The 13,163-nt window shown below is 46.3% G+C and overlaps 1 long non-coding RNA gene across 1 annotated transcript; it reads left to right on the top strand.

The window, feature by feature from the left end:
• Positions 1-3,863: 3,863 nt before the first annotated feature.
• Positions 3,864-12,365, top strand: LOC138762840 (uncharacterized). The gene is made up of 3 exons (XR_011357196.1): positions 3,864-4,026; positions 10,599-10,696; positions 11,723-12,365. It is a non-coding gene; the product is annotated as an uncharacterized lncRNA (long non-coding RNA).
• The last annotated feature ends 798 nt before the right edge of the window (positions 12,366-13,163 follow it).

Below are 13,163 nucleotides of genomic sequence, written 5' to 3'. Positions count from 1 at the left end.
CATTTGACAAAATCCAAGCCATCCAGCCCTTTTACAGTTTGGGAGTCCCAGTCAATGCGTGGAGAGTTAAAATCCCTGACTCTCCCACCCTTATGTTTCCTGCAGCTGTCTGCTATCTCTCTACAGATTTGCTCTCCAATTCTTGCTGACTATTGGACAGTCTATAATATAACCCTATGAGCGTTGTCAGACTTTTCCCATTCCTCAGCTCCACCCATTCAGTAGACGAGCTCTCAGGTCTGCCCTACCTGAGCACAGCTGTGTTATTTTCCTTAATGAGCAATGCCACTCCTCCCCCTTTCATCCCCCCCATTCAATCACGTCTAAGCGAATGGAAGCCCGGAACATTGAGCTGCCAGTCCTGCCCCTCCTGCAACAAGTTTCACCAATGGCCACAATGTCATAATTTCACATGCTAATCCATGCTCTAAGCTCGTCTGCCTTTCCTATAACCCTCCCTGCATTGAGATAGCTGCACCTGAGAACATGTCCACCACGTTCACCCCGTTGATTTCTAACAGTGCATGCAATTTTCACATCATCTTTTCCCTCCTCCACTCATCTATCTCCACTGAAACTCTGGTTACCCTCCCCCTGCAAATCTAGTTTAAACCCACCGGAGCAGCACAAGCAAACCTGCCTGCAAGGATATTAGATCCCTTCCAAATCAGATACAAATTGTCCTGTTGGAACAGGTTCCACCTTCCCTGGAAGAGAGCCCAATGATCCAGACCCCTGAAGCCCTCCCTCTTACACCATGCCTTCAGCCATGTGTTAAGCTGCATTCTCCTCCTATTTCTAACCTCACTAGCACATGGTACAGGTAGCAATCCTGAGATCACTACCCTGGAGCTCCTGTCCTTCAACCTACTACCTAACTCCCTGAACACTCCATGCAGGACCTCCTTATGCTTCCTACCTGGACCAAGATATCTGGCAGCTCACCCTCTCTCATGAGAATGTGAACTCGATCTGAGATATCTCAGACCCTGGCATCAGGGAGGCAACATTCCATCTAGGAGACTCGATCTCTTCCACAGAACCTCTCATCTGTCCCCCTAACTATGGAAGCCCCTCTCACTACAGCTCACCTCTTCTCCTCCCTTCCCTTCTTAGCCACAGGACCAGACTTCATGCCAGAGACCTGATCACCTTGGCGTGTGCCTGGTAGGTTGTGTAGAGGTTAAAACCTTGTGTTTATGATTTATGGCTGTTTTATGACTTTTCCTTTAAGGATTAATTGTTTTGAGGAGTTACCACAGTTAACATAATGTCATATTTCGTAATATCCAAATGGATGAGGAGCTCATTTTCTCGTTCTTGGAATAACCATGGAAGAGGCGTGAGCACTCGAGAAGCTTTTCTTTGAATTCATCATTATTATTAATCATTTATTATCATTTTAATTCATTTATATTTGTTTGAGGTTGAGAATTGTTATAATTTACAATATGCTTTGCTTTTCTCCAATAGGAAGTGCAAAGCTATGAAAATGTTTATTCACTTTTATTAATGAAAAATTAAAGCTATTTACAGCTGCAATTACGAAGTCTGATTTATGGCAGATGAATAAGATATAGTTTGGAATATCAAGGCTTATTTTTCTTGGAAGATGACTTGTTTGAGATTGGGAAATATTAGAAGCTGGGAAGTGTCATCTATAAGTTGTCCCCTCCAAAAGTATCCAAAATGGTATACTTGTTATTCAGGGTAGCACCCATAGGGGTCCCTGCACTGCCTGCCTGTTCCCTTTCCCTATCCTAACTGTCATCCATCTACCCTCCTCCTGCCTCCTTGGTGTGATAGTGTCCCGGTAACTCCTGTCAATCACCCCCTCTGCCTCCCGAATGATCTGGAGTTCATCCAAAGCGATCTCAAATTCCTTAATTTGTTTTTTCAGGAGCTGCAGTTGGATGCACTTATCACAGATGAAGCCAGCAGTGATACTGCAGTGATACTGCTGGCTTCCATGACATCCACATCCAGTAAGAGGAGCATTCCCCTGCCTTGGCTGCCATACCCACACACACTCTCTCTCTTGCGCTCTCTCCCTAAGTCTCTCTCTCTCTCCCTGTAACTCTCTCTCTCTTTCTCTATCTCGATTCTAATTCTCAATCTAATTGCAAAAAGATCAAAAATGGAACTTCCCTTCACTGCTGCTCCTGCCAGGTCTCGCTGGGTCTTGCTGTGTCTGGGCTCTTCACTGCTGGTTCCACTTGGCCTTGCCTCACTGAGTCCTGTTCCTTGCCGCTGTTTCTGCTCTCACCGGAACCTACATTAAATATTAAACCTTTGCCGTTGTTGTTTTGAGAAGAGTATCAGGTTCGATAGGTTCAGAGAGGGTCTGGACACAAACATGTAACTTTCATTAATACATGGGAAACAAACAGGGGAGAACGTTAAACGGTATCCAATTAATAATTTGTGTAAACGACAATACAGCCATTCACCTTGGATATCAGTTGGACTCCGACAATGGTAAATCTATATTCGACCCTGCTCACACACAATAAACAGGGACTCTTACACATGCTCCTGGTTCCCTGATCAAAGGGGTGCTGCTCTACTGCAAGTATTGATCTATTGCAGTACTATGGATCAGCTTCAGTGTAGTGCACACCTTACCTGTGACACTTCCAGCAACGTCCACAATAGTGACCTGGCATGGATCAGTGTCCGGAACTTGGATCACGAGTCAGAGAGCGAGAATGTGCTGTGTGTTGGTGGTATATATAGTACTAATCTAGCCAATAACCCTAATGAGATAGACAACAGACTCGCCAAGGCAAAGAGCGCCTTTGGAAGACTATACAAAAGAGTCTGGAAAAACAACCAACTGAAAAACCTCACAAAGATAAGCGTATACAGAGCCGTTGTCATACCCACACTCCTGTTCGGCTCCGAATCATGGGTCCTCTACCGGCACCACCTACGGCTCCTAGAACGCTTCCACCAGCGTTGTCTCCGCTCCATCCTCAACATCCATTGGAGCGCTTTCATCCCTAACATCGAAGTACTCGAGATGGCAGAGGTCGACAGCATCGAGTCCACGCTGCTGAAGATCCAGCTGCGCTGGATGGGTCACGTCTCCAGAATGGAGGACCATCGCCTTCCCAAGATCGTGTTATATGGCGAGCTCTCCACTGGCCACTGTGACAGAGGTGCACCAAAGAAAAGGTACAAGGACTGCCTAAAGAAATCTCTTGGTGCCTGCCACATTGACCACCGCCAGTGGGCTGATAACGCCTCAAACCGTGCATCTTGGCGCCTCACAGTTTGGCGGGCAGCAACCTCCTTTGAAGAAGACCGCAGAGCCCACCTCACTGTCAAAAGGCAAAGGAGGAAAAACCCAACACCCAACCCCAACCAACCAATTTTCCCCTGCAACCGCTGCAACCGTGTCTGCCTGTCCCGCATCGGACTTGTCAGCCACAAACGAGCCTGCAGCTGACGTGGACTTTTCACCCCCTCCATAAATCTTCGTCCGCGAAGCCAAGCCAAAGAAGAAGCCAATAATTACCCTAGGTGATTTAAATTAGCCAATGACAAGGTGTTCACTAATGGGTGTTGTTACAGAGTTCTGTGTTGTGTATTGGCCTATGTGTTGTGTGGTTTTGTGTTGGAAAATGACAGTTTGCCTTTAAGAGCCATGGTGAAAGTGGACTGCTGAGAGAGTGGGAGACAGACTGGGCATGTGCAGAAGATGATCTCGAGATTTCTGGACTTGGAAGACAAACCACCACTGGGTGTGGCTGTGGAGTGGAAGGAGGCCTAAAACATGAGTCAGTGTCTGGGAGGCAGTTTAGAATGTTGGACATTTTAAAAGGGAGGAACATTCTGAATGCAGCCAGAAGGATCCAGACCAAGCCATTTTACCTCTTTCTGCAAGCAACACAAGACAACTTTGAATTTTGTGCTCTCTCTCTCTCTCTCTCTCTCTCTCTCTCTCAAAGATCTTTTGGCTTCAGTTTACCAAACAAACTGAATTTTGTTTATGATCTTTGCTTCGGTTGAGATCGAAGTTTTGTGAGTCTTGGGTGTTTTGTGTCTACGTTTTTCTGTGGGCTGGTTGGAAATATAACTTAGACTTTAATCACATATGTTATATTTAGGCTGGGGAATTTATTAGTTTTACACTGTTATATTGTTTGTGATGTCCTCCTTTATGCGGCAGAAAGCTGCCTGTACTTCATTTGTAAGGGGGAAGGAAGTGGACCTAATAAGGGGGCAGTCTTTTTCCACATAATTTAGAACCCACTGGGCGCAATAAGAAAAGAACCCCAGGCACCTTTTCAGGCTGTGGGGAAGGGGGAAGTCTAGCAGAGGCTGCATGCGGTCGGGGTCGGGGCCAATGACCCCATTCTCCATGATGCAGCCAAGGATCTTCAGGGCAGATGTGGATTTGGTGGTAGATGGATTGCAGGTCTATTGTGGAGATACTGAGTGATTTGGTTGACCATATCTGTGATGCGAGGAAGGGGGTACGCATCCATTTGCATGTAGCAGTTAATGGTTTGACTATAGTCGATCATCATTCTGTGTTTACCCTCACCCTTGACCCCCCCACTACCTGAGCTCTCCAGGGACTGGTGTTGGCCTCAATAATCCCCTTGTCCAGGAATCATCGTACCTCCACTTTTATTAACACCCTGTCCTCCCCACTATATCACCTACTTTTTGTGGCAACTGGCTTACAATTGGGGGCGAGGTTGGCGAACAGTGGCAGGCGGGGAGCCGATGCGGAGGGTAGAGAGACCGTGTGTCAGTTGCGCCAGTGGGGGAAGGAGGGGGTGGGGGGAACTGCGGGTTGCTGACCATGAGGGGTGGGAGAAGGCCGTCATATTACATAGTGACACTCTTTAAGGAGCACTGGAAGTCTAGCCCCAACAGTACCAGCATAATGAGGAGCTTATAGTCTCTATATGTCATGCCCTATAGTGTTCCTGTGGATTTCTGTGGAGCGAGACTTTGAGGTTAGGGTGACTTTATAGGTAACCGGTTTTGCCTCAAGGAAGTAATGTTGGACAGTGTCAGGATGAATAAAGCTCTCGGTTTTCCCACTATCAAAAAAGCATTTAGTAACCTGGTCATTGATGGAAATGTTCATCATGGAGTGTATGAGTTGGTGAGGGCTGTTCTGATTCAGCACCACTGAGGCCAGGGTTGGTCCGTGGTCCGACCTGCCCTGACTCGCCATCTGGGGGTATGATGGCAGCACCCACGCAGTGGCGTGGGTCTCCCCGGAAGTCGGCGACGTCCAAGGTGGAGCCCCCGTGTCACAGCGTGGTCGTCCTCGGAAGATGCCGGCATCTAAGATGGTGGCTGCCGTGGCGTACACATGGCAGTGCTAGGGCTGGAGGGCTGCGATCGGCATATTCTTGAGTAGTGGCCCTTCTTCCTGCACTTGGAGCGCGTCACATCTCTTGCTGGGCAGTGATTTTGGGGGTGTTTTACCTGGGCACGTTAATCAGGTGCGGTAGTGCACCAGTGGCCTGTAGACCCACATCCCAAGATGGCACCCCTATGTGGGCCCTTTTGCAGAGTTCACTTCCGCGTTGTGGAGTGTGATCTCCAGCGACTTCGCAAGATCAATCACCCCTTTTAAGTCTAACTTATTTTGCTTGAGTAACCTCTGGAGCATGAAGTAAGACCTGATGCCTGCAACATAGGTGTCCCGAATCATCTTTTCCGTGTTTTGGGTGGCCGATACTGCTTAGAAGTTACATGCCCGCTCAAGTCCCCGCAGGGCCTGGAGGAACTCATTGCCCCATTCGCCTGGTCACTGTCTGTGGGTAGCCAGCATGTGCCTGGCATATACTTTCTCTCTGTATTGTCCCTTGAGTATATCCATTGCTTCCATTTATGTGGTGATGTCCTGATCATTGAGAACACTCGGGGTCTAAGCTGGGAGAAGAGAAGCTGCAGTCTGTTTGCATCGGTGGCCACAATGCCGGCTGAGTTTCATAGGAAGACCTCAAAACTGCATAGCCAGAGCTCAAAGCTGTCTGAGGCATCAGGCGACTGTGGATCGATCTCCAGCTTGTCAGGTTTCAGAACTTGGTCCATTATTGGAGATGAAAACAATAAAATTGTGAATAAAATTGGCTCAAAGTAAATAACTCAAAAGGCTGAAACTGAGTCACTGTCTTTTATTCACAGTGGACAGGGACCTCATCCTGTGCCGTGACCCAGGCTTTCTGGGGAAGGGTCAAGGTGTTAGAAGAGAGAGGGGCCACAGGTACACAGAATGGGGCAGAACCAGATTATCAGGAATATAGCAGTTCACCACATTGGTTTTTTTCATAATAAATACAGTACAATGAAGAAAAGGAAACTAACTGAAAATACAATATCATATATCTATATATCAAGATTAAACTTCAAACAGTATAAACTTGGTTTCCCCCCCACCCCTCCACTGCACTGGGTGAAGCCAGAAAAGACATCAAAAATTTTGCATATAAAAAAAGCCCCACCTAACCTACTCTATTAAAAAAAAGAAAACCAACCTCTCCTACCTGCTGACTGATTGCACCTTTTTATATGCCCTACAACAGTTGCCCATTCAGAGCCAGCTCTTCAGCGCTTGACGTCCTGCTTTGCGGAAACTGCCAAAATGTTTGGCCTGGAAGTCAGCCTGAAGAAAACTGAGGTCCTCCATCAGCCAGCTCCCCACCATGACTACCAGCCCCCCCACATCTCCATCGGGCACACAAAACTCAAAACGGTCAACCAGTTTACCTATCTCGGCTGCACCATTTCATCAGATGCAAGGATCGACAATGAGATAGACAACAGACTCGCCAAGGCAAATAGCGCCTTTGGAAGACTACACAAAAGAGTCTGGAAAAACAACCAACTGAAAAACCTCACAAAGATAAGCGTATACAGAGCCGTTGTCATACCCACACTCCTGTTCGGCTCCGAATCATGGGTCCTCTACCGGCACCACCTACGGCTCCTAGAACGCTTCCACCAGCGTTGTCTCCGCTCCATCCTCAACATCCATTGGAGCGCTCACACCCCTAACGTCGAGGTACTCGAGATGGCAGAGGTCGACAGCATCGAGTCCACGCTGCTGAAGATCCAGCTGCGCTGGATGGGTCACGTCTCCAGAATGGAGGACCATCGCCTTCCCAAGATCGTATTATATGGCGAGCTCTCCACTGGCCACCGTGACAGAGGTGCACCAAAGAAAAGGTACAAGGACTGCCTAAAGAAATCTCTTGGTGCCTGCCACATTGACCACCACCAGTGGGCTGATAACGCCTCAAACCGTGCATCTTGGCGCCTCACAGTTTGGCGGGCAGCAGCCTCCTTTGAAGAAGACCGCAGAGCCCACCTCACTGACAAAAGGCAAAGGAGGAAAAACCCAACACCCAACCCCAACCAACCAATTTTCCCTTGCAACCGCTGCAATCGTGTCTGCCTGTCCCGCATCGGACTGGTCAGCCACAAACGAGCCTGCAGCTGACGTGGACTTTTTACCCCCTCCATAAATCTTCGTCCGCGAAGCCAAGCCAAAGACAACAGTGTAGATTAGCAAGTGTGTAGATCGTGTTGTCATACCAGCAAAGTTGTACTGGTTACGATTTTGTTGCTGTACTACCTAGAAGGTATAGACTACAGCTGAGTTGTCTGTGACTCGGTGTTGACAGATGGGCTTGTGAAAAGACAACTTTGGTATAAGCTCACATTGCTATAATATTTGTACAGGTGTAGTGTGGAGAGCATTCTGGTATGGAAGTGCCAATGCATAGGACAGGAAAAAAACTCCTCAGAGTTGTGAACTCAGCTTGTCCCTTCAGGGATATCAGTCTTCACTCCATTGAGGGCATGTACAAGAGGCAGCGTTTCAAGGTAGTAGCTTCCGTCCTTAAGGACCCCACCACCCAGGCCATAGCCTCTTCTCACTGCTACCATCAGGAAGGAGGTACAGGAGCCTGAAGACGAGCACCCAATGGTAGAAAAAACAATTCTTCCCCTCTGCCATCAGCTTTCTGAATGGATAATGAACCCTGGACATTACCTCACTTCGTCTTCTTTTTGCACGGATTCATTTATATTTTCAAAATGTAATTTATAGTAATATTTGCACCTGCAACGCTGCCGTAATACAATGAATTTTGTGACATGCTCATGACAATTAATTCTGATTCTGAACAGGGTGCAAAGCCTTGTTAACTTTATGAACTTTTCTGCAGACTTTAATATACATGGCTGTATATTAATGTTAATCAATAATGGGTAAAACTAAAATTTCTTTAAGCTAAATTGAAAGGTGGTTTCAAGGCTAAACATTTAGCAAAGCATTACAAAATGTGCTGGATAATCATGTTTGGCCTGGAAGTCAGCCTGAAGAAAACTGAGGTCCTCCATCAGCCAGCTCCCCACCATGACTACCAGCCCCCCCACATCTCCATCGGGCACACAAAACTCAAAACGGTCAACCAGTTTACCTATCTCGGCTGCACCATTTCATCAGATGCAAGGATCGACAATGAGATAGACAACAGACTCGCCAAGGCAAATAGCGCCTTTGGAAGACTACACAAAAGAGTCTGGAAAAACAACCAACTGAAAAACCTCACAAAGATAAGCGTATACAGAGCCGTTGTCATACCCACACTCCTGTTCGGCTCCGAATCATGGGTCCTCTACCGGCATCACCTACGGCTCCTAGAACGCTTCCACCAGCGTTGTCTCCGCTCCATCCTCAACATCCATTGGAGCGCTTTCATCCCTAACGTCGAAGTACTCGAGATGGCAGAGGTCGACAGCATCGAGTCCACGCTGCTGAAGATCCAACTGCGGTGGATGGGTCACGACTCCAGAATGGAGGACCATCGCCTTCCCAAGATCGTGTTATATGGCGAGCTCTCCACTGGCCACCGTGACAGAGGTGCACCAAAGAAAAGGTACAAGGACTGCCTAAAGAAATCTCTTGGTGCCTGCCACATTGACCACCGCCAGTGGGCTGATAACGCCTCAAACCGTGCATCTTGGCGCCTCACAGTTTGGCGGGCAGCAACCTCCTTTGAAGAAGACCGCAGAGCCCACCTCACTGACAAAAGGCAAAGGAGGAAAAACCCAACACCCAACCCCAACCAACCAATTTTCCCCTGCAACCGCTGCAATCGTGTCTGCCTGTCCCGCATCGGACTTGTCAGCCACAAACAAGCCTGCAGCTGACGTGGACTTTTTACCCCCTGCATAAATCTTCGTCCGCGAAGCCAAGCCAAAGAAAGACAAAATGTGCAGTATGTCCGTGCCAGCTGCTTCAGTCTAATATGTCGTGAAGAATAGCTAATTCAACCAACAGATTGCCTGTCTGGTTGAAAGACTACTTTTATTTCATGCTGTGTATGCTTTATTTGCTATTAGATCCAGGAACCATTCAATAATTAATCTACACTTGTGTATCTGTGGGAGTGATCTACTGCATCTGGTGCTCCCTTTGTGGCCTTCACCCAGTTTGGGCACAGACTACGAGATCGCTTCACTGAGCACCTTTGCTCTGTCCACATCAGTGACATGGACCTCTCAGTAGCTAACCATTTCTGTTCTGCGTCCCACTCTCATACCCACATGTCTGTCCATGGCCTCATGTACGATCCCACCAAGACCACCTGTAAATTGGAGGATCAACATCTGATTTTCTGTCTGGGTGCTCTCCAGCCAGATGGCATTAATGTCAACTTCTCCGGTTCCTGCTAACCTACTCACCATTCTCTCTCCCTTCCTTTTCCCTTTGTCTTCTTTCCCTCAGCTCTAATCCAGTACAGTCTTTTTCAAAGATGGATTCCTGAAGTTTTAGGTCTTGAAAATTTCCCTAATGGTTTGGAACTCGATAGAGCTCATTGAGCTATTAGAAAGAAACCATTTCCAGGACAGACATCATGCTCTATCTTAATTAGATGTATGCATTGCCAAGATAAAGAAATGATATTAAGATTGGCAGTCCAAAGTGCTAGGAAACAACAGGGTCGTTTAATGACTGGGAACAATAGAATTTATTTTAATGCAGATTTGAGTATGGCCATTATTAAGAGAAGGAAATAATTTAATCCAGCAAAATCTGTTCTATGGAAAAAAGGATGTAAGTTTGCCTTTCGATTCCCAGCTGTACTTAAAGTCTTTTATGGAGAATTTCAATCACGGTTTTGTACTGATGAAGATGAAGCTTTGGTGTTTGCTAATTCATTGCCTACTAATAAACAAGATAGTAATCATAATTATCCTCTTCAACAATCTAAATTAAGTCAAGATAAGTCACGAGATGGATCTCAGACGTTGGAGCGTTGAGAATCGATTAAGATTGAGACTGGTGATGATCAAGTGAACAAAGATCTTGGGAAAGCTTATCATACTTGATAAATATGTTTTTTATATTCTTTCCGGGAGGGGGGGGGGGCAGACATTTTTTCCTCTCCTTTCAAAGCCATGTGCCACTTAGTGGCGAAGGCCGCTTCCCGTATAATAGAGAAGTAGTACTGTTTTTTTTAATCAGTACTTTTTTTGGGGGGGGGGTCTTTTTTTCTCATTTCCTTTTAGGGGTTTCTTACTTTTCTTTATTAGGAGATGTTATTTACTTTTAGAAACCACTGAAGTCTTCCTGGTTGTGTCGGAGGTTTGGATCAGGAGCTCAGGTTGCCCTAGAGTCTGTACAGCTGCAGAGGCTGCGGGAGCACCGAAGGTAAATCCACGGACATTCTGTGTCCCCGAAGGGACTCTCTTTTGCTTCTCTTTCTTTCTCACTGAAAGGGGCGCCAGGCAACAGTAATGCAACTCTTTATCGGATTGAAAATAAAGTTATCCTATTACGATTCTGGCAGGACTGGACAGAATGGATGCAGATGGGATGTTTCCAAGGATGGGAAAATCCAGAACCCGGGGCCATGGTTTGAGGATAATAGGCAAACCATTTAGGACCGAGATGAGGAGGAATTTCTAGACCCAGAGGGTGGTGAATCTGTGGAATTCATTGCCACAGAGGGCAGTGGAGGCAGGTTCATTAAATATATTTAAGAGGGAATTAGATCTATTTCTTCAGTATAAGGGTATTAAAGGTTATGGAGAGAAGGAGGGGATGGGGTACTGAACTATAAGATCAGCCATGATCTCGTTGAATGGCAGAGCAGGCTCGACGGGTCGAATGACCTACTCCTGCTCCTATCTTCTATGTTTCTATGATTGGTTACCAGTGTTGGGACATTTCTTTTTATGCTGTATGTTAATGATTCGGATTGCAGAATAAATGGGTTTGTGGATAAGTTTGCAGACGATACAAGATAGTGAGGGCAGTCCAGAACAAGAGGGGATAACTACAGAATTGAAGGATGCCTATTTGAAGGGATATGGAGGAATTTCTTTAGCCAAAAATTTGCTACCACAGGTGGTTGTGGAGGCCAGGTTGTTGGGTGTTTTTAAGGCAGAGATTGATAGGAATCGTAATTGTCAGGGTATCAAAGTTTATGGGGAGAAGGCAGGGTGAATAGGAGAACCTATCAACTCATGATGGAATAATGGAGGAGACTTGATGGGCCAAATGGCCTACTTCTTCTCCTAAATCTTACAGTCTAATATTCTTATGGGATCTGAGGTTAAAGTTTTTCACACAAAGAGTTGCTGATGTCTGGAACTTGCTGCCAGAGGGGGGTAGTCGAATCAGATGTAATTACTACATTGAAGAGACTATTTGTCTGCCTTTTACTTCCTACAGCTGCTGCGTGACCTGCTGACTTTCTCCAGCACATGTGGATGCTACACTCAACCCCAGCAACTGCAGACTTTCTTGTTTAATCCCGATTTGAGTCTCTATCGACCATCTAGTGTTCAGTTTGGATGTGGAATGGCCTGTTTCTGTGCTGTGGATTGGATATGCATTAAACAATAAAAATGGACAATTACTTGGCCGCATCGAAGTTGCCGCTCAGTCTAACTCCAAATCCAGCGGGATCTATGATGTTCTTCATATTTTTGATCCTTTGCAGTAAAGGAATATCAAATTCCTTGCAATCAAGGAGAAAGAAATTACTGTTCCATATTTCCCAAGGTATAGCTTTTTTGAAAAAAAATGTTAAGAATAAATTGAGGCAATCAATTACCTTGGTGTCTTTGTAGCCAAAAGATGATAAGGATTAAATTGCTTAGATTGAGGCAGTTCTAAGCAGTTGAGTCAGATTCAGGGCCTCAGGCCCCAGTTTGTTATGAAAAGGGACCATTCATCAGAGACTGCTTTGAGGTTTAGTGACCACAGCAGCTTTGGTGCTGGGAACCAATTCAACCCAGAAGCTATTTCTGAGGATATTATTTCTAAGTTTATCAAAGAAAAAAATCTTTGAAGAATTTTAATGAAACTAGCAAGAGCTATTGAAATAAATTCTCAAAACTAATATCTAAAATATTGATTTTTGTTTCAAATTGATGATGAGAATGAATGAGTTCCTCATGGATACTATCCCAAGTAATGTTTTCGACAGACACCCTCAAGTCTGTTAAATTTGAAAATCATTTGATATGGTAACTATACCTCCACAGTTTTAACAAATGGTATCAAGAGCAGACATAACTAACAAGAATGAATAATTGATGAGTGTGAGAGAGAGAGAGAGGGAGGGGGAGGAGGAGAGTGAGAGGGAGGGGGAGGGGGAGAGAGAGAGGGAGGGGGAGGGGGAGAGAGAGGGAGGGGGAGGGGGAGAGAGAGAGGGGGAGGGGGAGAGAGAGAGGGAGGGGGAGGGGGAGAGAGAGAGGGAGGGGGAGGGGAGAGAGAGAGGGGGAGGGGGAGAGAGAGAGGGAGGGGGAGGGGGAGAGCGAGAGGGAGGGGGAGGGGGAGAGGGAGAGGGAGGGGGAGGGGGAGAGGGAGAGAGAGGGGGGAGGGGAAGAGAGAGAGGGAGGGAGAGGGGGAGAGAGAGATGGAGGGGGAGGGGGAGAGAGAGAGAGAGAGAAAAACAAATTCTGCTATTTATTGGAATGAATGTGTGCGTATATGTTAGACTTGTGAGTTCACTCACACGTAGGGATGTCCATAAGTTGGATATTCTTTGAACAGTATAGAGTAAATAACGCAAACCCAGACAAGTCCTCTGATTTCCGTTTGCACCTATAATTAACTAAACAAATGATGGGAGTTCCAGTCCTGGTCTTTGTTCGTCTGAGGTACA

The sequence above is a fragment of the Narcine bancroftii genome, chromosome 5 (assembly GCF_036971445.1).
Source record: "Narcine bancroftii isolate sNarBan1 chromosome 5, sNarBan1.hap1, whole genome shotgun sequence".
NCBI lineage: Eukaryota > Metazoa > Chordata > Chondrichthyes > Torpediniformes > Narcinidae > Narcine > Narcine bancroftii.
The sequence above is the reverse complement of the archived record's forward strand: the minus strand, read 5'-3'. Positions and strand labels throughout refer to the sequence as shown.